The sequence below is a fragment of the Phyllobates terribilis genome, unplaced genomic scaffold (genome assembly GCF_046119375.1).
Source record: "Phyllobates terribilis strain yellow unplaced genomic scaffold, ASM4611937v1 Scaffold_5__5_contigs__length_657084704, whole genome shotgun sequence".
NCBI classification, from domain to species: domain Eukaryota; kingdom Metazoa; phylum Chordata; class Amphibia; order Anura; family Dendrobatidae; genus Phyllobates; species Phyllobates terribilis.
Genome location: NW_027362765.1, coordinates 148,095,802 through 148,121,512, shown reverse-complemented (window position 1 = coordinate 148,121,512; position 25,711 = coordinate 148,095,802). Strand labels below are relative to the sequence as shown.

At 43.3% G+C, this 25,711-nt stretch overlaps 1 protein-coding gene across 8 annotated transcripts in view; it reads right to left on the bottom strand.

Moving 5' to 3' along the window:
* The window catches only part of TANC2 (tetratricopeptide repeat, ankyrin repeat and coiled-coil containing 2), a 483,567-nt gene that overhangs the window by 175,137 nt on the left and 282,719 nt on the right, over positions 1-25,711 (bottom strand). The window contains exon 1 of one of the 8 annotated variants that reach the window (XM_073683155.1): positions 19,832-19,970. The exons of the other annotated variants lie outside the window; for them this stretch is intronic. The gene's annotated coding sequence lies outside the window, so the exon portion shown is untranslated. Of the gene's footprint in view, positions 1-19,831; positions 19,971-25,711 lie in introns of those variants that run through there. 8 annotated transcript variants of the gene reach the window in all.

Sequence of the window (25,711 nt, the reverse complement as noted above, 5' to 3'; positions counted from 1 at the left end):
CTTTACATATGAGCGGATCTGGAAAGGTATGGAGCAGACCAGAATAAATCCGGAGAATTCAGTGCTATTTATACACTTCCCTATAAATGCGGCCCATTGTGTGAACAGCGGGAAATTCTCATCACACAGTAGCTACGGTGCATGATGTAGGTCATTCTGTAGAGGTATATGCTTATGGGACAATTACTGTATATAATACCCAAAGAACCCAACAAAAGTGACCCTAAATATGGGGATACTTCTGGCAAAAGTTTGGCATTTATTTGTGTTAAATTTTACATCCTGTGGGTTTCTTTCATCTTCTCTCTTCAGAATCACAGTGCTCCCCTGCCTCCTGCTTGTAACAGTGCACTCCTGAAGATTGACAGTTTGGACCAATTGCATGGTTGAGACACTGGCCAGAACTCTGCGTTCTCCAATGTTGCAAAGCAGAGGCAGTTATGCCTCTGTAGCAGAGCATCAGAAGGGCACAGGGTCACTGAAGGAGGCCGGATCCAGCCAGCTTCAGTGCAGCGCTTGCAAGCTGTATTGCAAAAGGCTAGCAAGTGCGCACTCCTTGCCTTAGAAACCGGCCACCTGTGATAGACAGCTGGCAAGCTAGGTAACAAGCAGTACACTATAAAATTAAAAATTCATAAGTTCTCGAGAATCTTTAAAACAAATTAAATTGCAACTTTGCTTGATTTTTTTTACACGCACTTTGCAGTTTTACCTATTTAAGAGGAGACAACCCCTTTAAGCGTATCTGCAGGTCTCGATTAGTAATTGTGAGTAATGAAAATAATTAGCTACATACAATGCAACAGACTAAAAAATGATGACTTTAGAGAGCATTTATAATGATGTTTCCAAAAAAGATGTTCCAGAGCAGTGTTTCCCAAACTCCAGTCCTCACGTCCCCAAACACATTTTTTCTGGATTTCCTTAGTACTTCACAGGTGAAAGAACCTGTGGCAATTTCTGATTCCTTGATAATAATTCCATCACCTGTGGATGGAAATCTTGAAGGCATGATCTGTTGGGGGACGTGAGGACTGGAGTTTGGGAAACACTGGTCTAGAGAGTGATAGCTTGGGCTAAATATAGTGAAAAATCTGCTGAGTCGTGCCAGAAAAGTAGAACTGTAATTTCATCCATGTACTGCAGATATTTTTTTTTTGGAGATTTCACCCTTTGTAATGCATAAGGCAAGTCTGCAATAAAGTCTGTGACAAATTCCCATGTAACTCATGCAGATTTTGCATTGAATTTACTACAAAAACTGCAGCAGAATTTATCTGCTCAATTTGCATACCATGGGGGCATATGTTTAACCCTCAACTGGTGAGGTGGGGTTTGCCACACCCCAGGGAATTTTTGTTCGGCTGCCATTCATTGAAAAATACTGGTATGAGGATAAGCGTCTCACTAGCTTCCATCCATTTGTGGGTGTCAAAAATTTGTTATACTCATGTGTAATCAATCGCCAATAAGAAAACGATTAAAACAAACGTGATCTTTGCATTTTCTGTAACAAGAAGAGATTTCTAAACACTGGGGTATAGGAAACCCCACATCACCAGTTGCGTGACAAAAACCCCACCTCACCAGTTGAGGGTTAAATATCTTCAGCAGTGGCGTAACTAGAGTTCGATGAGCCCTGGAGAAAATTTGGACCTGAGCACCCACCTGCATTTTTGTCAGATGTATGGGCCCTTGTAGCGTTCAAGATCCTGTAACGACATACGTGTTCACTCCCCATGTAGTAAAGTTCCCCGTATTGGCTCCTTCCTGTAAGAATCTCCCCAATCCTAGGCCCCTTACTGGTATGTTCCCATCCTAGTATAACGCCCCCCCCCCATTCCCCCATTCTGGCATACCCTTACTGGCAGCACATGATTTCACTGCCATTCCAGCCCCTGATTGACCAGTGGCATGTATTGCAGTGCAGGGACCAGGCAGGTCCCTGCGTTGCAATATATTTCACCTGAATGTGCATCCGGGGACACATTTCCAGGTGAATTGGCGTTGAAGGGCCCCACTAGCACCCTTTTTAGTTACGCCCCTGATCTTCGTTACGCCCGATTGCGCTCAATAATAACTTAGATCCCTATGTACAAAACCAGTAGTAGGAGAGTAGTATATGTAAACCTATCATTCATACCTCTCAATCAATACAACCAACGCCTGCCAAAACATTTTATGGTCTATCACAAATGGTCTCTGCTCTCCAACGGAGCCTATAGGTAATTAAATGAAGAGATTTTATTAGAAGAACAATGCAAGCTAAGCTGAGATTGGAGATGGTTTCTTTTTACACAATTTCAAAAGTGATTCAGCGGTGAAATATGATGTGAGAACAGACTTAAAAGCTCACACCTCACTTTCCTTCATCTATGTAAGTGACACAATGAGACAATCCGCACGGTATAAGGGATAAAGGCTCTTCGACGACGTATGTGGTCACAGATGATACAACATGTTCTAGGTTCAGGTTTCTGCTGATTTTATTCTGCAGGCATCTCTGGCTTCCTAACTTTCTACCTGCGCTGCTTAATAGACCTGGATGTATTCCAGACCACTGCAGACCCAGAGGTGGTGTAAAGCCTTGCAGCCTGATTGCTGGAAACCCTATTCCATTTTTTTATGCAAGATCAGCTTGTCGGCAGGCAGCGACAACCCCTTTTCCTGGAACGACAAGGACCACAAAGAAATGAGAACGAGACGAGCTTAACGGAACCATATAAACTAATCCCGAGCCTGCAGCGAGTGACTAAGCAGTTTGTAGAAGGTCTGTGGAGGAAACAAAGAGTCCTCTCTTTCCTCCCTCCTTTCGTGTTCTGTCACCTTATCCCGAGGCGAAGATGAGGTGAGGTTTTACGCAACTTACAGCTCTGCTCACATAGCGGCTGAACAATACGTAACATTGAACCCGAGGAGGAGACTGCCATAGACAGGAAGTGACTTGCACATTGGCCGCGTGGAGAGAACAAAGACCTCAGCGATGGTGGTGTCATACAGCTCCGTGGCTCAGACTCTACATGTACGGAGATGTAGAGCTATGTCTTCTGCATAGAAGGCCATTACTGGGCATGTACTTGGGTGCTCAAACATAACATAAGTAAATCAATGAAAACAAATTATCATAATACCCAGACACCTGAATCTGCAGCCATCATCACATTGCAGCATTTAATATTCATAGGATACGTATCCACGGCTCCGGCCAAGAGCTGCAGATTTCAGATCGATAGGAAACATTCCCACATATATAATAGACAATCTAGAGATGAAGCATAGCCTAAAAACAACTCTTCTGCTCAGGAGAACCTGTACACATCAGCCAACGACCGCATATCTGGTCAAATTTGGGGTCCTCAACTATTTTCTTCTGAGGCTGTACAGGAGAGCCCAAGATGTTGCCTGGGCTGCACCAGTAGTGGTGCCAGGTAAAGATGGTGCAAATCGTTTCACAGGATCCGGTCAAGAGGACACAAATTACTGAGGTAACGATGGGAACCCTGAGAAACTCCTGCTCCTTCCCGGCATTTGCTGCTCTTCTTTTGATTATCCGGCTTGGCGAGATGTCATATGTGTGTCACACTGCAACAAAGACGTCGTGCCAGGTCGGCTAATCACTAAGGACCCGGGGATGTCGTCAGATAAGAGGTGGTTTTGTAGGACTTCTATTCAGAGGCCACAAACAACTGACGTGGCTGAGGGAGCGGGTTCTGCCAATTGATTCCCACCATCTCTAGTGCCAGGTTTTACCAAAATAAAAAATATTGCTCAATTTATTTCTTGAACGCCTTACAAAACATTAAAAGTAGTACAAAATAATTCATGTTGCTAAAGTAGAGATTTCCGCAGCCAGAAAAGCACTGTGCAATGCAGCTTGCAATCACTTCTGAGAAAACTGACTGCCAAGTGAGCCGCACCAACAACTAAGGCCACGGCCCCACTATCAGTATTTGGTCAGTATTCAGTCTGTATTTTTTCTCAGGAGTGGGAGCCAAAACCAGGAGTGTGTGATAAATGCAGAATTGGTGACTTGTTTCTATTATACCTTTTCTCTGATTGTTCCTCACCTGGTTTTTGCTCCTACTCCTGTGAAAAAATACTGACCGAATACTGACCAAATACGGATAGCGGGGCCATGGCCTAAGGGTTGCCTCACTGGTGGGGCCATCCCTCATAGTTTAATAAGAGCTGGTTTATATGATTCCCGCATACACCAACAATCCGCTGATGAATTTTCAATGAGGAGAAAGGAGAAAGCCGCTGCCAAACCTCTCTGCCAGTGTTTTTTCTTCCCTGATGATAAAAGGATCAGGCGCAAATTCAGACTGCCCAATCTCGCTCTTCTTCCATGATATCTGTCGGGGTCCTCCCAAACACATCAGTTAGTAGATTAAAGTCACTTGAACCTAACTAAGTATGGAGACCTGTAGGGTGAGTTACCATTTTGTGTGCACATTTCTGCAGCAATTTGTGCAAAATTGTTGCATAACCACACGATTAAAAAAAATATGTGAACCCACCCAAATATGGAATGATTTTTTTTTTTTTTTTAGACTATATACAGCTCTGGGGAGATAGAACCACTGGGAACTGCAGAATTAGTGAAAGCACTTTGCCCAGATGATGGTTGATCACTGATACGAAAATTATTTTAACCCATACGGCCCATTAGAGTCATTCAACCAGATATCGGGGGAAGGACGAAAGGTCTTTTTGGGAAGTTCTTAAGGAAAGCTCATTCATGGACAGAAAGATACTTCAAACCCCGCATTCTCTGCCTGCTGTAATCTTCTGAGGAGCATAAAATTGAACACCACTCACATGTTTTGAAGTTTAATACATTCAATGATGAATAGCTTAAAGGCACATTAGCCGGCTACATAGAGCTAAGGGTCTGCAGAACAGATGCCATTATCCACAAGATCCATCTATTTAGAGGGACTGGATGCAGCTTACATAAATCTGTGACAGACAAATGAGGGGAGGGTCCCTGAATCCCATGACACTTACTCCATCATGTCTACACTAACGCTGGGTGTAACAGTAGTAGGGGTCAATACACAGCACGGTGCCCACGAGGACTGTATTATGTAGACAGCTCGCACCATCAGTAAATCATGTAAAGCTGGTGGAGACTTGTTGACCTTGAAAATTTTCATTTTGTTTTTTTTTATTTTATTTCTACAGAAGCTAAATGACACCTTTATAAGCTGCGGAATATGTGACCTCCATTTGTACTGGATCCAGTATTAAAAAAAAAAAATAACGTATTGGATACAGAGCAAAAACGGATGCAAAACGGAAATCAAAGTTTCAGCTATTGAATGGATCCAACTTAAAAAAAAAAAAAAAAAGTTTAAGTTCCACTTTGGTTTTGGCTTTGCATCTGTTTTCTTCTAGAGATCCCCCTAATCGCCTCCAGTATTCAGGGCATGGGCAGCGCTAAAAACCAGATCTGTTAAAGGACGATCGTCTGTAATAATTTGTTTACCATAAACTTCGATGATTAAAAAAAAAAAAAAAAAAAAAAAACAGAACCAAATCACTATCCGTTATTATTGCAGAAAAAAAAAGTTATGCAAAAGAAATTTTTTGACCCAACTAAAAAAAAAAGTTTTAAAAACAGATAGCAGCAGGAAAGAAGGAAAATGAAAGCTATTCAAACTAATGGATCCTAGACTTAAAAATTTAGGATCCCCAAATGTATCCAAAAAAATGAAAAATTACTCTTGGACATGTGAACATAGCCTTATACTCAATACTTCTGCATGTTTGCAGAGTTTGGATCAATTAGTGCTGGCATCGTGACTGTCATTGTATAGATCCAAACATCGACCAGCTGACCTCACTGATCCACCAATTACTACACTATTCTTACCAGGCCACATTCAGTTTTTGGTCAGTATTTTCCATCAGTATTTGAAAGCCAATACCAGGAGTGGGTGATAAATACAGAAGTGGTGACGTGTTTCTATTATACTTTTCTTCTGACTTTTCCCCTCCTGACTATGGTTTACAAATACTGATGTAAAATAGTGAACGTGGCCTAAGAATAAGTGATGGAGACCAAACAGGAACTGGGACAGAAGCCATTACCATCAAGGTTAACTGAGCCTAACAACATAAACCACTCAGATGTGGTATTGTACAAATAAATTACACTGCTAGATCCAGGTTTAATGGACATGATCATAGATTTCTCAACAAACTAAGCTTTTGAGACAAAATTTGTTCCAGTGGTACACTTAACGAAGAACAAAATTAAAAAATAATTTGTGCAGTTTTTCCATTATTCTCTTTTTCCATACTCTGTCTCATAATACACTTAAGGCTATATTCACACATCATGGTTTTTTTTTGCATCACAAATCTGCAGCAAATCCTGATCTCTCAAGGAAGGTTTGTTCAGGATTTTTCTTGCAGTTTTGCTTATTTTTTGGTGCGTGTGTTTTTTTGCAGCATTTTTTTCACTGTCCTTTTGTCTCTTTATGCATGTATATAAAGTTCAGAGAAAAAAAAAACTCATTCTATTTTGCCATCAAAAATGCTGAAAAAAAGTCAACTGCGTTTTTGGTCCGTTTTTTTTCACCACTCATTACTTCCAATGGGTGAAAAAGAGCTGAAAAACGCTGAAAGAAGTGACATGCTCTATCTTCCAAAAATCATGCAAAGCACAAAATAAAAACATGATGTGTGCATTAGATTTCTGGAATCTCATAGACTTTGCTGGTACTGTAAAACGCAGCTGAAAATTTGCATAAAAAAACCATGATGTGTAAACATAGCCTAAAACTGAAGACTATATAGAGACATTTTCTGTGCGCCTCTCAGCTGTGTCCCCTTCTCATCACTGTCCTGTGCGGCTGTAAGACAACTACCTGCAGCAGGAGCCTCCCCCTCTTTGACCTTGAATAATCGGTGAGGCTTCTGCCAACCACAAACTAAAGGCCCCGTCACACTTAGCGATGCTACAGCGATCCCGACAACGATGCGACCTGTCAGGGATCGTTGCTGCGTCGCTATGTGGTCGCTGGTGAGATGTCAAACAGGCAGGCTCACCAGCGATCAGGGGAGCAGCGACATCGTGGAAAGAATCTTTCCACGATGTCCTGCTCCTGGTTACCAGCCTGCTGAAGCGGGTTACTAGGGGCACACGCGCACCTAGTAACCCGCTGTTTATCATGGTTACTACTCTGCTACGGTGAGCGGGAGGTTACCGCTCACTGTAGCAGAGTGGTAACCATGATAAACAGCGGGTTACTAAGTGCGCGTGTGCCCCTAAGTAGCCCGCTGTTTATTATGGTTGCCAGCCTGATCGCTGGTCCCCCTGGTCACACACAGCGATGTGTGCTGACCAGCGGGAGGGCAAAGACCAAAAAATGGTCCAGGACATTTTGCAGCGATCAGCGACCTCACAGCAGGGGCCTGATCGCTGCAAAGTGTCACACATAGCGACATCGCTGGTGAGGTCGCTGTTGCGTCACCAAAACCGTGACTCAGCAGCGATCTCGCTAGCGATCTCGCTATGTGAGACGGGGGCTTAAGAAAGAACTGATCAACCTGTGTTTTCTGCCGGGTTTCTCCTAGACTGGCTGTTTCAAATGCATGAAGTTGAGATAGCAAATTAGAGAACGGAATCAATATTCAATCCAATCAACGGCATCATTTAACTTCATTATACGGCTTGTAACCGCTGCATTGCTGAAGGACCTGATAAACACATTTGATATCGATAGGATATACCGTAATCCTCAAAACTGCTTACACCACGAGCAGGCGATAATATAGATATATAGTATATTCTTTGTTATTAACATGACCTCAATTTAAAAAAAGGGGGAAGGAAGAGGAGTACGAAAGATATAAAAGCTTCCACGCTTCTAAAAAAGAATGGCAAACAATAAGCTTGTAATTCTAATCATTAGCATTAATGAAAGCTATTAGGAAATGGAGGAACATGTATTAAGTAGATTCAAAATCCGTTGCACTATTGTACCAAATTTCTATGAGTCATCGGAAGATCACATGTTCTATGTGCCACCACACCAGTGTCTCACATTATCACCCCAAAGACCTCCAGAGAGCCTGGTCTGCTTATAAAGGCTCCTCGTCAGGCATGTGATTACTTGTGAGTGGAGGCTTCTTGTTAGCATTTGCTAATTGCATCACAGAGAAATCTGATTAGCATAGATGAGGGCTGTGTGACAGTACCACATTACTGGCAGCTTCTTGCAGTCTTGCTAATAATTCCTCCACAGCCTTTAACCATGTCCCGCAGTATAAATGTCCCCATACAGAACGATGCCTCCCCCCCAGAGTCACCACAATACAGTAAGAGGCCTCCTCCCCCAGGGTCCCCACCATACAGTACAATGCCTCCTCCCCCAGGATCCTCACCATACAGTACAATGCCTCCTCCCCCAGGGTCCCCATCATACAGTACGATGCCTTTCCCCCCCAGGGTCCGCATTGCACAGTACGATGCCTCCCCCCAGAGTCCCCGCCATACAGTATGATGTCTCCCGCCCCCAGGGTCCCAACTGCACAGTACGATGCCTCCCCCCAGGGCCACCGCCAAACAGTATGATGTCCCTCCCAGGGTCCCCGCCATACAGTACGATGCCTCGCCCCCCCAGGGTCCGCATTGCATAGTACGATGCCTCCCCCCCCCCAGGGTCCCCGCCATACAGTATGACGTCGCCCCCAGGGTCGCCACCTAACAGTACGATGCCTCCCCCCAGGGTTCCCGCCAAACAGTATGATGTCCCTCCCAGGGTCCCCACCATACAGTAAAATTCCCTCTCAGGGTCCCGACCATACAGTACCATGCCCCCTTCCTCCAGGGTCCCCACCATACAATATGATGCCCCCCCCCCCCCTGTGTCCCCACGATACAATACGATGCCCCCTCCCCAGGGTCCCCACGATACAGTACGATGCCCCCCAGGTTCCCCACCATACAGTATGATGCCCCACATAGTGTGTTTGTCATACTGTGTAGTGGGTACTATTATGCCCTCACACAAGCATCCCACTTGCCTTGGTGTCCTGCTCCTCTCACTGAGCTGGTCTCTGCTCCTATTCCCTAGACCACGTGTTCCCCAACTCCAGTCCTCAAGACCCACCAACAAATCAGGCTTTCAGGACTTCCTTAGTATTACACAGATGATTATTCCATCACCTGAGCAATACTAAGGTAATCCTGAAAACATGACCTGTTGGTGGCTCTTGAGGACTGGAGTTGAGGAACCCTGCCCTGACCATAGAATGTCATGTGACCTGAAAGTCCTTGCAGGGCCTTCAGGCTCTTCATAGAGTAAGGATCTGATGGCTCCCTGCTCCATCACTGTATTTTTACTGTATCTGTGTAGACACAGATGTAGCCGGGATATACCCCTGACCTCTCAGGACAGTGGGACAATTCCCTGTATCCAGGATGGTTGGGAGGTATGAGGGTCTATCCCCAGAGCAGTTCCCCTTACATGACCTCCTCTCATACTAGATTAAATATTTTAATCAAACATTACTGCATAAATATTTTGGAGGAATTGAACATTACATGAACTCAGCTACACAAGGCTCAAGGGAACAAACTATAAAGCAGAATATCCGTATCATACACATATTTATAGAGGTTGTCAAGATATAACTACAACTTCCAGCATGCCCTGACCAACTGTGCATAAACATAGTGTGGACTAGATTTACAACATTTCAGAAATTCACAAATGTCTTAGTTTAGGAGAAAGGTTTCCTGGATGGTGGGGGGGGGGGGGACCAGGTTTTGTTTTCCCTAAACATTGCTTGGAGTATTTGGACACATGCCTCTTGGTGTATTTTGTCTTTCGTATATATTTACACCAACTTTTGGACGTGAACATAGTAATGGCCCCCATACATATTAGATGGCCATCAGCCGAATAATTGTCCAGCCGAAGGCTCCCTGTCCCAAGTCCCCCATACAGCACAGCGCTCCACCATGCTCGCCTATGTTCTCCATGAGTGAGCCGCTGCCAGATTCCTCAGGGATTTGTGGATCAATCGGATGCTCAATTCTCGCCTGTGATGAGGAGAGCTCCTTCTGCACAAGGCCTTGTGTGTAGCCACCTATACAACCAAATAATGATTGGTCATAAAAGGGTGTTCACACAATGCAATTGTGATACATTTTTTGCCACGATTTTCAAAAACAGGGCTTTAGCGTATGTCAATTATTGCATCTGCTACGTACAATTCCCTGTGTATATTTGATCGTATTAATAAAAACCAAAACATTCTCCCCTTGATAAAGCAATAGTATAACAAGCGAAACGCGCGTTGGGGATTTCTTATAGGTGTTTTTGGGACCACATTGACTGCATAATAAGTAAGAATTGGCAATGTTTTGGCCTGGATTTCTGATGTTTGGTTGGATATTTTTGTGACGGGTTAAGGAGTGGTTTATACACTCATTCCCCCTCCCCATGCTCATCCACCTCTGACTCATTGCTTGTCCCTTTTTCTCCTATTACTTATCTATCTGTTTGTCTTTATTTTAACAATGTTTTTTAATATTTTGCACTAATAAAAAAGAACTTTTTAGCCCCAAAAGCTCCACTACTTTCTCCTTTTTGTTTTCATTTGATCGTATTAGTAGAGAAATGAAAAAGATTGGTTTCGCCACCAGCCGCATGGAGAGTCCAATGTATGGGGCCATTTTGATGGCAAGCGCCTGGATTTCTGTACGCCCTATTCAGATGAATGGGACAGTCCCAGAAAATCCTGCAACAATTCTTCCCTGTGGGAAAGTTCCCACTATTCTGTTCCCACTAAGTGGCCCACTATTCCTCCATGTGGCTGCAATTTCATGAAAACGCATATAGAATCCAAAGGTCAGAAAACTTACACCACGTGCTTCGATGCAGGATTTATTTGCAGTGGTCGGACTCAATTTTCTTAGGTTTTACTGCAAATTGCTGCAATTTTGACACACAGGTAGAACCACGGGCCAATCAGTAAGTCTGAATAAAGTCTCATTCACATCTTTTTTTTCTTTTTCTCATATGCAGCAAAAAAGGACCGTTTTTCATCAGTGTGCTTGATTTTATAGTCATCCATTTTTTGGCACGCATGTCCATTTCTCCTACCCGATAAAGAATGGACAGTACTCAGATGACACTTGGATGACATCTGGGCGCTATCCGTTTTTTCATGGATCCATTGACTTAAATGGGCAAGTTTTGCTAGATCAGTGACGTGGATGAAAAATTGACACAAAATCCACAAAAAATCACGGACATGTGAAGAAATTAAAGACGATACATGTTCTATCTGTAAACAAAAATGGACTTCTTAATGAGGCCTAAACCTTTTTAGAATAGCAAAAAGATTTGCAGGTTCCTGGTCCAGAGGCCACGTTGGTAGCCCAAAGCACCTGGACCGCAGCGCTGTGAATCTCCTTCTACCTGGCGGCTTTCCCGATGCCTCTCCTAATTAGTAGGCCTGGTCATCATCGTGACGTGATGTATACACGACGCCCCATCTAGTAATCAGAAGAGGCGCTGAGGATGCCAGCAAGTAAGAGGCAAATTGCAGGGCTCTGGTCCAGGGGCTACTAATGGTCTTGTGGATCTTTTTGCTCCAGTTTAGTCTAGATGCCTTGCTTCTAGTAGGAGGATCTGTCCGTATTTTGGCACAGGGCGGCACTATACGCAGCCCTGAGCCCCATAGTATGGCTTGGCCATCTGGGTGAACCCTACTAATGCTCCGAATCATTGGAAATGTAATGATAATTGCTACGTGTAATCTTCAAGATTAACTTCATTGTACGTTTATCCATTTTAATAAGTGTAGGAATTACCAGGCAATTCATAGCTCTGTAGATACCTGCAGGGAGAGGAAAAGTAGCAGGAAATGTATTCAATCTGTCAAGTCAGAATAAGGCAAAACTGAAGAAGGAGAAAGAATTGGGACCAGAGGTTGTGTGGGGTCAGGCGATAGGTCAGACAGCGGGGCCCATGGAGGCTTTATCTGCCAGAATATGCAGCGCTCTTACAGCTGCTGCCTGCTCAGAGCTCCTTAAATCAGAACTAATCTGATGTGGCAGGCTCATAAATATTCATATTCAATATATTTATGCCCGGCGTCACTGCACGTCTAACGGACAGCAGGGATATTAATGCGGATAAATCAGCGCGTCTCGCCCAATAATTATTCACAGAAGGATGTTGCAGGCCCAGCACTTTTTTTTTTACCATCGTTACCAAGTACAGAGGGAACATGACTGTGGTGGACGCAGCGTCCCAGAGTACCCGAGGACGGACCATCGTACCTGGACATCAGCTGCACTAGAAGTCCTTGAAATGTCAAGGAGACAAGGAGGAATTGCTGGATTTGGAAGCATCCCTACATTCAGGGACTTCTTAGAAAAGAACGTCCTATCTCCAGGCTACAGAAAGTAACACAGATTCCTTCAAGCAGCCTTAAAGGGAATCTGTCAGCAGGTTTTTGCTACCTCATCTGAGAGCAACATAATGTAGGGAAAGACCCTGATTCCAGCGATGTATCACTTAGTTTACTGGGTGCAGCAGTTGTGACACAATCAGAGCTTTTAGATGCAGCAGAGCTGAGAAAGCTGCAGACGCCCACACCCCACACCACAGCTTTCTATGTACATTGTATATCGACAGTGAGCTGCTTATCACAGGAGTAGGCGTGGTCTGTCTACTTGGCACAAGTGAGATGAGTGTTAATCTCCTGGTGATAAAACCTTCAATGTATGAAAACAACAGCACACAGACTAATAAGTGACACATCCCTGCAATCTGTGTCTCAGCTGCTACCTCACGCGGTCCTCCGATTGCATAGCAAAAACCTGCTGACAAATTCCCTTTAAAAGGGGTTTATGGAGAGTCTTTTGAATTCCAGGAATAGCACCCCTTTTGTCCACAGGCTGTTTCTGGAATTGCAGCTCTGCTCCATTTAGGTGACTGGGGTTATAGATAATAGTGGGTGCGGTTTCTGGGGGAAAAATATTTTTCCCTTTTCTAAGAGATCACCATTCTGCACACACATCTCTTTTATAAAATGCCACATCTTTCTTGCACAGCAGCGTTAGATTGCCAATTTTTGGGTTAAACTGGCTTTTCTTGGAGCAAACTGTTGGCCATGTCTGGGTCTGTGTGCATATCTGCATCGTGGATCAGTTCGGGACAAGACAAGTGTCCCAAGGACTCCTTACTTGTGCACTCACAAACTGACTAAAGCTCCATTTACACAAAATCATAAATCGGTAAACCTATGCTCATAGGAATAATTGCTCCCGAGCAGCAAAAATCTGACCGCATCTACCACGTCAGTATGAAAATTATCGTTGTCGGCAGCATATCACCCTACAATATGCATGCTGTATGTGGACAAAAACACTGGTCTATCTCCGTTCACAATTTGTATTAAGAGGTCTTTCACAAGGAATCTGTCACCTAATCTGAGAGCAGCATACTCTAAGGGGTAGAGACCCTGATTCCAGCGACGTGTCACTTACTGGGCTGTTTGCTGCTGTTTTGATAAAAGTGCTGTTTTATCTCTAGGAGGGCTTGTAAACCTGCTGCCAGGTAGTCCTCCATATTCATGATATCTTCATAACCCTGTCGTCAACAACTGATTGGTAGCTTTCTGCCTATGCACTGTGTACAGTGCCAATTAGTGGTGGTGGGGGGGAATAGACAGAGGTCAAGAATATGGAGGGGTACATTGCTGCAGGTTTGTTAGTCTTCTCAGTGAAAATCTTCTACTGATAAAACACACTTTTTAGGAAACTACAGTAAGTACCCAGTAAGTGACACATCGCTGGAATGAGGAACTCTGTCTCTACATTATGCTGCTCTCAGACTGGAGAGCAAAAACCTGGTGATAAAGTTTCTCTAAATAAATCATACTTTCCCTGTGAGTGTGTCGCAAAAATGACTCTACAAGTTGCACACAGCACTCTAAATGTCCGATGTGCAGGTATTCCTAGGACTGCGTTTACTCCCATTGTAACCATGGTGCTCATATTTTTCATTACAAAGAACTCCTCAGATCCTGTCATGTCCGCTTTAAAAAAAATTATTCTCTAATAAATAAAATTGATGCACTTTTCTTCATTGTGTCATCCCTCTATCATTCCCCCTGGCACTGTATAAACACAATTGGGCGTTCAGATTCCATAGGTCCATAGCACCAGTTCTTAAGTATTATTAAAGTGAATCTGTCAGCAGGTTTTGCCATGTAATCTGAGGACAGCATGAGGTAGGGGTTAAAACACTGAACTCAACGATGTGTCACATGTCCGGCTGTGTTGTGTTTTTTACTCGAGACTGAAGGATTAATCAACTTATGACTAGCTGGTCTTGTGAGTCCTGTCTGACTTCACCCCCTTCTGTGATAAGCAGCTCACTGTCTATAGAGAGAGCCTGGTGAGGGCAGGATTAGCTTGCTCAGCTCTGCTTCATTGCTAAATGTAAAAACTCTGATTTTGTGAGAACGGCTGCACCCAGTAATCTAAGCGATATATCGTTGGATTCAGGGTCTCTTTGCCTACATCATGCTGCAGATTCCCTTTAAACAGTCAGCACTTACAAGAGAAATGGTAACACCCGGTTGTTAATTTATTCAGGCATTTCCAGGAAGAATAACTGAGGAGCAGCACCATGCTCCAAAAAGGTCTGATCTAGTAAATTCCTCCTTAAGACATGTCAGGAATGACATCAAACCCTTAAAAACCCTTTTACGGTTTTGTGAATGACTTGCTAATATCACCTTTTCTGCCACTCCTCCACTGCCAAAGCAATTAATAGGCATTACAAGAGAAAAAATGTCATACTTGGCAAAGTTCCTCTCAAGATCTGCAAGTTTACCTTGTAAATATTTCAAAGCCTTCTGCCAAGGAGAGCACAGCGACTGCGCAGTAATTACAGTCACCCTGCCAGCTTGGCATAAATAATGAATGGCGAAGGGCTGGCGTCTGCCTATGCCTCCTCTCATAGGGGCTCCTCTGCTCAGAGGCAGATAGACTTCTCTGGGCCTGACTGCGGGGCACTGTCTGCCTACTGCATATAATGGAGCACAGGCGTGACGTTGGCAGCTAGAGAGGCCGGCGGCTTTGACGCTTCTTAGTAACAATTAACCGTATTTCCTACATGCGAGTTTGCCCAGTAATGTGTGAAGCGGGCCGACACATGACACAGCACACTGGGATGTCAGTGTATTTAATTATCAGTGGGCACCGGATCACAGAAAGCAAAGAGCATATAGATGGCGCCAGTAGCGGTTTTACAGCCAGGCAGAGTGGCCATTTGCCTTCGGCATCTGCAAGTGAAGGAAACTCGGAGCAGGAAATCCAATTGATTCCAGTATAATCTGCAGACGAGCAGAGCCGTTACTGGGTCAACTTTAATTGTGTAAATGCGAAGAAATTCAGAGCGGCTCTTCTCGGGCTACGATTAAATACATTGCACTGTTCGGCTGTCATCTACACGCAAGGATATTTTGCCAAGATATGGAAAGGAAAAAATGTCCATATTTTAGCTAAATAAATTCTTGCACTTCCCTTACATTGTGAATTAAAGGGGTTTTCTGGTTTCGGAAAACCCCTGTCCGCCAGCTGCAGTTTGTTAGAAAAACAACTGCGCTTTAGTCACTCTCCCTGGGTCCAGCGCAGAGTCTCCGCCACTGCCCCCAAAGTCTGTTACTGTCTGCAGCGCTGACGTCAAATTGCCAGTGCTGTAGACAGTATCTGGACTAAGTGGTTCTGCTACAGTTGACGGTACGAGCCATTCAGTGCTGCCAAATTCAGTGATTGGCTGCAGCACTGAAGATGAAAAAAAGCACGGTTTGCTTTTTAAATACCACCTTCATGTGTCACTATAGGCATCACCGAGCACACAGCCATGCTTCACTGTGTGCATCACTGGGCCATTGCCATGCATCGCCGAGAAACCATCATGCTTCACTGTAGATATCACCGAGCCATCGCCATACTTCACTGTAAGGCATAATCGAGCCACAACGCGTCACTGAAGACATCCCCAAACCACCATCATGTGTCACTGAAGGCATCATCGAGCCACCACCATGCGTCACTGAAGGCATCATCGAGCCACCACCATGCTTCACTGAAGGCTTCATGGAGCCACCACATCACAAATCACTGAAGTTGTCAACAAGCCACCACCATGCATCACTGAAGGCATCACCGAGACACCACCATGCATCACTGAAGGCATCACCGAGCCACCACTACGCATCATTGAAGGCATCATCAAGCCACCACCATGCATCACTGAAGGCATCACCAAGCCACCGCCATCCATATTTTTTCTTGTTCTTTTCAGCATATGCATCATTCTTTCTCCTCCATAGGCCAAAAAATTGCAGTCTTGTTTCACTTTGAACTTGTATCTTTTTTTGTGAAAGGCAACAATCTGTTAACTCTTTTGCACCACTCTCTTAACATCCCAACATTAGCCAGCATGAGGAATTTTCATCCAGTTTTTTTTTTTTTTTAAATGGCAAGAGTCATGTAAAATAGCAAAAAGCCATCTTCTTACGCAAAAAAAAAAAAAACAGCATGTGACAAAATGTTTGCAATTATTTGACCCTAAAACATCAATGCAAAACCCTTGATAAACTCCCCCCCCAATAGAAGAACTTTTAAGTGATAAAGTTATAGGTGGGGGTCTCCTGGTCTGATGGCACTACATCCATAGCCAGCAGGAATATACTATATTTCGCCTTGAGCAGCTGACGATGAACCAATGGCGAATAGGCTGTTCACAGAGTCAAATTCAATTTTAAAAGGTGCTTGTTTTTAAAGGGGTTGTCCACTACTTTCACATTGATGCCCTATCCATAGGATAGGGCATCAATGTATGATCAGCCGGGTCCCGCACGCAGCACCCCCGCAGATCAGCTGTTATTGGTTCCGGTGGCCGCAAGTGCTTACCTGCGTTCCTTGGCCGTCAAGTTGCAGTGGCCAGCGCTTGTTACTGCACATCCGCCTCCTACTCAATTCAATGGGAAGCGGATGTGTAGTACCCCGCAGCGGCCACTACAGATGGACGGCCAAGCACCGCAGGTAAGCATTTCCGGCTGCCACCGGCACCGATAACAGTTGATCGGCAGGGATGCCGGGTGCCAGACCCCGGCCGATCATACATTGATGCCGTATCCTGCCCTATCCATCAATGTGAAAGTAGTGGACAACCCCTTTAAGTAATGTATTTTTAAGAAATGTATGCAATTTTCTCTAAAGGAATAGATTGTTGAATGTCGACAGGACTCCTAGCGCAGACTTTGAAATCTGTTGACATTTAAACTCCCACAAAGCCTTGCCCTAAACAAGAAGTCAGCAGAATTCGGACTTTAGATCTGAATGGAGTAGAAGTCATCATGTGATTCTGAATCAGTACAAGATAAAATAACAGAATTTTTTTTAATATTAAGGGTGGGCATGATTTTTTATTTTCACCTGCATTTAGATCTAGTAAGGAACACATTTATTTACCCAAAGATTCACATATTATACGTGACAAGAGTTCTGGTCTGACAGCACTTTGTAGATCCTCATTCTTGTATAGTATTCATAGGTTTACAAAATGCATCATCTTTCTAAATCAGCAGAGATTGTAAAAAAAATAATTATTATTCTACGCACCAGTAAAGATGAGTTTTCGAGAGAGATTATGCGGAAACAATCTACATTTCAGTAAAACAAGGGTAAATCCCTCTTGATTTAATCCCCGTTAATAAGAAAATAAGGTATGCGGCATGTTTTGCAGGATGATGAATAATTTTTCCCCCTCAGAGCGTCTTAACATACCATAGATTATAGATGAATGTTCGCTAAAACCGCCAATTTTGGCAGGACCAGCTGACTATCTATAGGTTTATCGGTAGCAGATGTTGAGGGAAGAAGGGTCTGACAATGTTCTTCAATGCCTCTGATATGGTTACCCTAATGCACACATTTCCCATGACATATTTAGCTTCAGCAGTGATAGACCAGTGACATAAAAACTGTTGTCTTTCTTATGCTTCAGCGTCTCAGTATATTTTATAGGATGCAGCTTCTGCCTGTCTCCCCTGCCTCCTGCTGGTGAGAAGTTTCTCCCTGACAGGTTTTAGCTGTGTGAAGCTGCTTCTCACAGAAATACGATTCTGTAAACCGTAACGGATCTAGATCTAGATGAGTAGGGAAGTTTTATAACTGCAGTTGTAAAGTATGAATTCAGCTACTATATCACTGCTCATCTAAAGCAGAAATAATATCTTCAGCTGCATGGAGGATAATCAGATTAACAAGCAAGGCAGAAGAAGTTAGGAAGGGATCTGATAGTGGCTGGCATAGGTTTGAGAGGTGATGATGTCATCCTGTAGGCAGAGGAAGTCAGAGACTGACCCCCTGTCATGCAATGGGTTGCTTGTCATATAAACAAACAAATTACACTACTAGACTACATATAATGAGTAAGAACAATATGTGGGAAAGAAAAAAAAAGTAGCTGCCATATTAATTTCCATTGGGATGGTCAGCCTATCTATCTCTGGAAGTCATATAGAAAATTAAAGGTGTGCTGGTGCACATGTCAAACGCTCCATTCAATTGTGGATAGTGAGGGTCCCAGCGCCGATCAACCAATATCTCATCTGAATGGAATTTCTCGGGATCGGTGGGGGTTCCGGTAGTCGGTCATATGGATTTGTGATAACATCTAAAATTTGGGAATAACCCTTTAATCAGTGGCTCTGACTATGATATGCACCTATTAAACCCTTCATTCGATATAAGGTAAGAGACTGCTCATTAATTTTCACGATTTCTGAACATAGCGCCAAGAGCTCAAACATATATGTCCTGATCTAACGCTATTAACCCCAAAATGCCAATTATTTCAAATGTTAAATCTGAACACTGCACCGGAAATCAATGAAATTTACAGATCATCCACCTTCACTGGATATGTACTGGGGCATATGAACATGGGCCGTTGGGTTGTCCGCTGTTCCACTATGGCAGAGACCATATAGGTATTTCTCCAGACGATGTGACCGAGGTGAGACTCATACCACCTAACACAATGGTTTTCGATGTGGTTGCAGTTTTTACAGCTGAAACGCATTTGATTTACATATTTGCACTACAAAAATGCCAACCGCCCTGAAATTTGTGGCAAAACCGTAAGCATTTTTCAGGGTCCGGTGTAATTGTACCTTAACCGCACTATCTACATAAACCCTAACAGAGCAAATCGTTTCATGCTGAAAAAGGAGGCAGACAACAGATTTTTTTCCAGACAGGTGACCAATGATACAAAGACTAGTGAATCAGCAAGATTCAAGGGGACACCCAGACTGTGCCGAGTCTGCGCTATTGTATGCAGAGGTAAGAGTCATTCTCAGACCATGGAAGACACCTTATCAGACCCCCCAGAGGGAACAAATCACCAAGCGAAACAAGGCGTCCTATTTCCAATCCCTGGCAAAAATTCTTCATACACAACGTCCATAAGAGACTGTGTGCCAAAAACTCAAGGGGGCACATCAGCTAATGGGGAATTCTTATGGGATGACCGGAATCAGGTGTGGAACGCTATTCAACCCACAGACAGTATTCCAGTGGGCAATGATAACATATCGTAATGTATCTTCTCCGGAGAAGAGATTATTTTATGTACAATTTCATGGCTGCACCATCATCATTTCCAAACTGGAAAGCACCTGGAGGTCGGCAGGTGAAGTCGAATTTTACATACACCTCAAATCTATTCATACATAAAGACGAGAAGACGAACGAGAAAAAGTAGGTTCTCACCTCAGTACAAACGGACGGGAGCTCTGCACCATTCTGCTGGGCTCATGAAGGACGCCGGAGGAGGAGAAAGACAGAGCAGCACATTTGGTGCCAGCCTCATACTGCAGTGTGTGCACTGAAGCAGATGCACAGGTATCTACGCACCAGCCTTACAGCTGCAGACACACAGTGCCTCCTCCGCAGGGGGGTGGAGGGGACAGGAGGAGGTGTAGACACTTTCGTTTTTCTATTAACCCATCAGTTTCAGCATCTTCTCTGCAGCTGGGGCTCCTTAAATTGCTACAGGGACCCAAGTAATTTAAGAAGTGCCCAATTATCGGTCTGTGTTCGCGAATATTAAAAATGCTCTTTCGTCGGGCGAAAACCATCAAATCACCCCGATAATGTGTGCCATTAAGCGAGCGGTGATCCACACATATACAGGCAATTGGTGTTCACTAACGAGCCAAGATTGGCACGTATATAGTCAATTGGTGACCGATATTGGGCCAAGATGGACCTCAATGCACCATTCATGGTTATTGTACTTGATTTCTATCCTGTGTTACGGTATATATTCATGTTATGCATTATTAGACGTATGTTATTTGCTGTAATCCCCGCTGGCCATAACCAAGAACCGTAGATATTTGTAGGTTCGAAACGCGTAGGATTTTTATTAGGATGTCCAGTTTTTAAATTTGAGGGGTTTTCGGATCTTTTTAATGGATCAATAAAGCTCTTTTTTTTAACATGGAAATTTAAAGATTGAGTGCTCGACAAGATTACTGTTTTGTTTTTTTCACATGGCCCTAATTAAATTAAGCCTGTTTTAAAAGAAATAATGGATACAATCAAGTTGTACTGTTTTTCACCGAATGGTATGAGTTATGTGACCGTGATCCATGTCAGCATTTTAACAGTCACATCGTACCTAAGGCAATGCTGCCTTGAATAAACAAGCCTTCCGAAAAAAATAGGTTACTGCGCTACTAAATCTCAGTCACCGCAGTGCACTCAGAATACAGACTGGAGGTGACATGTGAAAAAGAAACTCACAGGGAAATGCTTAGTGTTTGGCCACGGCCCCACGATCAGTATTTGGTCAGTATTCGGTCAGTATTCTTTCTCAGGAGTAGGAGCCAAAACCAGATGAGGAACAATCAGAGAAAAGGTATAATAGAAACAAGTCACCAATTCTGCATTTATCACCCACTCCTGAGAAAACATACTGACCAAATACTGATAGTGGGGCTGTGGGCCAGTAAAGGCAGAGATGTTGTTTTTTCACTTCTGCCGGGCTTGCAAGGTCTGATCGCGGCTGTCAAACAGCTGCCGATGGCCAACACGTAAGCCTATGGAAGAGCGTTCAGTAGCCTGTTTACACAGGCTGACCACAATTTCATGTGCACAGAACGATCATTAATACAATAGAAATGAGAACATTATTTTATCGGCAGCACATCTGTTTACACAGGACGACGTGCTTGCAATAACGATAATTTTTAAGCTTGCTTGAAAATTATCGCGAAGACAAATGAGTGTTTCGCTTGTTTAAGGAGTGTGTGCCATCTTCTTTAGATAGGCCCAGTTGGGAGCAAGCGTTCCTATGAATGCTCGTTTCCTTATTAGTGACCTGTTTAAATGGGTCCTAGAGGCCCCAATCACATTTGACTAATGATGTCTGAACCCGTGGATATCCATAGGTTCAGCCAACAGTCTAATGTGCATGGGGGCTCCTGATAAATTATGTTGGGGTGGATAAGGATCCTGCATGTCGATTTTGGATTGACGATCCTTAAGTTGCCTCCAAAGAGGTCTAGCCGCAGCTCTCTCATAGAGAACACAGGAGCGCTCAGCAGAGCGAGAACACCTGTGACTGGGACAGTCGGGTGAGATACCTGCTGGCTGAATATTCACTCAGCTGACAGCTATCTGAAGTTAACGGAGGCTATAGTCTTTATAGTTGGGAAAAACTACAAAAGGTCTGTACGCATGGGCTCATAATAATGAGGGTGGTAGTTCCGGATCAGTCGCTAACAAATGAGCAAACTGTATGGAAAATTAAGGATCATATTAACGGTATTGTTGCCTTTCAACAAACTTTTGTCAAGGCTTTGTTATGTGCAAGAATAACAAACAAACTGAGCTTCCCATACCCTACCCAGGTCCAGCACTGCCTCTGTACTCTGTTGGTCTGTCGATATAGTCAGCATAAGTCGGTGAGCTCACTGACTGGCTGCAGCACTGTTGACGTGGCATCACCGATGCAGCCAAACAGAAGCCAGGGTAGTGGCAAAGAGGCAGTGCTGGACACGGGGAGGGTATATAAAGCAAAGTTTGTTGAAAGGGTCAACCACTTTAATGACCTTTTGTCCATGTAAAGGGGCTTTTAAATGAGCACCGCTTAACTGGTGGATCATTTTGGACAGAAAAAAAGACCTTATGGTTTAGAGCACACATGTCAAACTCTGGCCCACAGAGTGAGTGTATTTGGCCAGCGACGCCAGTACCACCTATCTTCCCCGCCTGGCACCGGCTTCCTGGATGCCGATACAGATGAAAGCAATGAAGAAAGAAGGTTGTCATCAGCTGACGCTCCATCTCCCATCATTTCCCCTCTTCATCTGATGTCTGAGAACAGCGGGTGCGATGACGTCACTACAACGAGCCCACTGTGCACAGCAGTACAGAGGTTCAGAGCGTTTGCTGACGAGACCAGAGCAGCACGGGAACGGGAAGAAGTGAGTTTATTTATTTTATATAAGGCCATTATACTGTATGGAGAACTATATGGGGCCATTATACTGTATGGAGGACTGTATGGGTCCATTATACTGTATGGAAAGCAATGAACAGCCCATTATAATGTATGGTGGACTATATGGGCACATTATACTATATGGAGGACTATTTGGGGCCATTATACTGTATGAAAGGCTATATGGGGCCATTATAATGTATGGAAGGCAATGCAGGGCCCATTATATTATATGTTAGGCTATGTGGGGCCCATTATACTTTATGGAAGGCAATGCAGTGCCCATTATACTGTATGGAGGTATGCGGGGCCATTATACTGAATGGAAGGCAATGACGTACCTATTATGGTGTATTGAGGACTATGTGGGGTAAGTACATTATATTATTCCAGTATGCCCCATTTGTGATTATGTGTTTATTTAATTCTAAAGATCTATTAATTAAAATATACTTGGTTCTTGGGACAACCCCATTAAATTTGTTTCCATATGAAAAAGATAAATCGTTTTATTTGATAAGGAAAAAATGTCCTCAATTGTAGACTTTTTTTTAATGAATATCAAGGTTGGTCTGCGACTTTGTCCAAGCTTTTAATTTTGGCCCTCTGTGTATTTCAGTTTGACATCCCTGATTTAGAGCGTTAAAGTGGAAATAAAGTCCTAAAAAGGCATTCAGCCTTTAGCGATTTCAGGAGCCCCACAGACTTTGCCACGAATGTGCGGATTTTGCAGTGGATTTCACTCTTTATGTTTATTGGAAATCAACGCTGAAATTACAAGTACATTACAAGGAACGAGTAGACCAGGCTCATCAAAAGTGACGTAAACCTGATGAAACGGAAGATTGAACAGAGCCGGAGCTTGGCGGTGAGCTGCTCCATATGCTGAATGCATTTGAACCATTGAATTGTTATAAGTTCAGCAGACAGATCTGAAATGCTTAAATCAGGAATACAGAAACATCATTACATGTCCTCCAATGTCATGTGCCGCCTACGCATTGGGCATAACATGGTGCCGTCTTGGCTGGACCATTCCCGAAATATCTAATATTTTAGAATTACATATTTCCTACTTATTTAAAACAACTTTGTAAAATTTCGAATTTCTGTTAAAAATAAAATCTTAACTCTCAAGGGATGTATGGGTTACAGTCTTGAGGGCCACGATAGGACTTGCTGGAGAGCCGTAAGCTCCCTGATCAATCCGATAGCCATTTCTGGCCGAGACGGTGATTCTGTACTACTACAATACTGAGAGATGAAGCAGGCGAATTCTGAACTTCTAGTATACTTGGTCCTGATTGTAGGAGTTCGTGCCAATTTAGACTCAACTGATCTCACAAAGGACGTGGCGAGCCAGAGACATCGCTTCCAGCCAAGATGTATAAAAATTATCCCAACCGGCTGCTCACTGCTGCTGGAAGCCGGATGAGCCTCGAAGAATGGATGGCCCGATGCCATCAGTAGCAAACTCACAGGCCTGTTCAAAGCCAAGTCATCAATAACAGAGTCTTGTGTAAAGTGAGGTCATCTTCTAAGCTCTGATTTCTTTTAAGATCTCAGCTGAGAATCCTCTTAAAAAAAAGGCAAAAAAAAAAAACATTCCCTTCCTAATCCCCATTTTACTAAGAGAAAACAAGCTCGATGACACAAAATCAATTTTGACAATTCTATGATGTAATCTTCCCGCGCTTCATTAAGGCACAGGCTCTGACTTGTCTGTATATACAGGGAACATCTAGAAGATTAGCACAATTTAAAGGGCGCCTACCATCTAAATAATAGAAACCCCTGACATGTCACAAGTTTATTTATCGGTAGCGACCAGGTAGCCGAGACCGCCATTGATTTCTGCGATGAAGGGATTCAGAAGCAAGGAGGATCTTCAGAGATTGGGAAACTGGAACTTTGGGATTTTTCGACTTTGCAAATTGCAGATCTAAGGAAACCATACTGTTGAGGGGGAAGGAATTGCATGATTGTTCAACTGACAGCAATTCTCCCCATCGACTCCCCCATAAACATATATATATATACACACATCAACAACTATATCAGTTTGATTAAAGTGATAATCAGCAGCCAAACAAATTACATGTCATGACAGTCCAGTCTTATTCTGCTGTGTAATAAAGGACAAAAAAATATCTGTTTGTGAACATTTGCCTAATATACATACTATACATTCTATTTATTGCTTTGTATAAATAAAAAAAAGTGAAACCATATTGTTTTGCTGGTTGATAGAACTACTCTTTCCCTGTAATATAAATCTGCATGAATTCACCGTCTATTTGTGCTTAAAGGGAATCTTCATAGCAAAAACCCGCTTACAATCTGAGAGCATCATAATGTAGGAGCACAGACCCGGATTCCAGTGATGTGTCACTTACTGGGCTGTGTTTTACGGTTCCAATACAATCAGTGTTTTATCAGCAGGAGATTATCCCTAGTCCAATCACACCCTGTTCCTCTACTGATTAGCAGCTCTGTCACTATACAATGTACAAAGAAAGCTGTGGTGTGCGTGAAATTATACACAGCTCAACAACTGAGCTCTGCTAGATCTGCAGCAGAGAAACCTGTGACCATAATAAATGCAAAATGCCTCTTCAGAGAGGAAGAGGACTAGAACTCTACAGCACCACCTGGTGGAAGCAGCGATCCTATAAATCACTATCGACCCTTTAACGAGTCTTGCAATATGACTTAGGATAATAAATGCTGCACCCAGTAAACTAAGTGTTACATCACTGGAATCAGGGTCTCTGTTCCTAACTCCTGGTGCTGTCAGATTACATAGCAAAAACCTGTTTTTAAGATTCTCTTTTAAACACAGCAAAGGAGAGCTGCAATGTAAAGATGTAAAGCAAAGGGTAAAGACAAAGCAGTAGCTTAAGATTTAGATACAAATTACGGCAATTAACCCATTCTTCTCATTAAACCTCAAACGTTTTCATAAAAGTACAAGTCTACCATGATATATTCTGGCGAGAGTGATGCACATGCTCTTGTGCCCAGATGATTGCTTTACCGCTCTCAGCCTGGCATTGTGCACTATCCCACTCAGTGTAAAGTCAATGCAATTAATTAAAAAAGCTTCTGGCCGTGGTCATTTTTGCGTTAAACCCCACTAT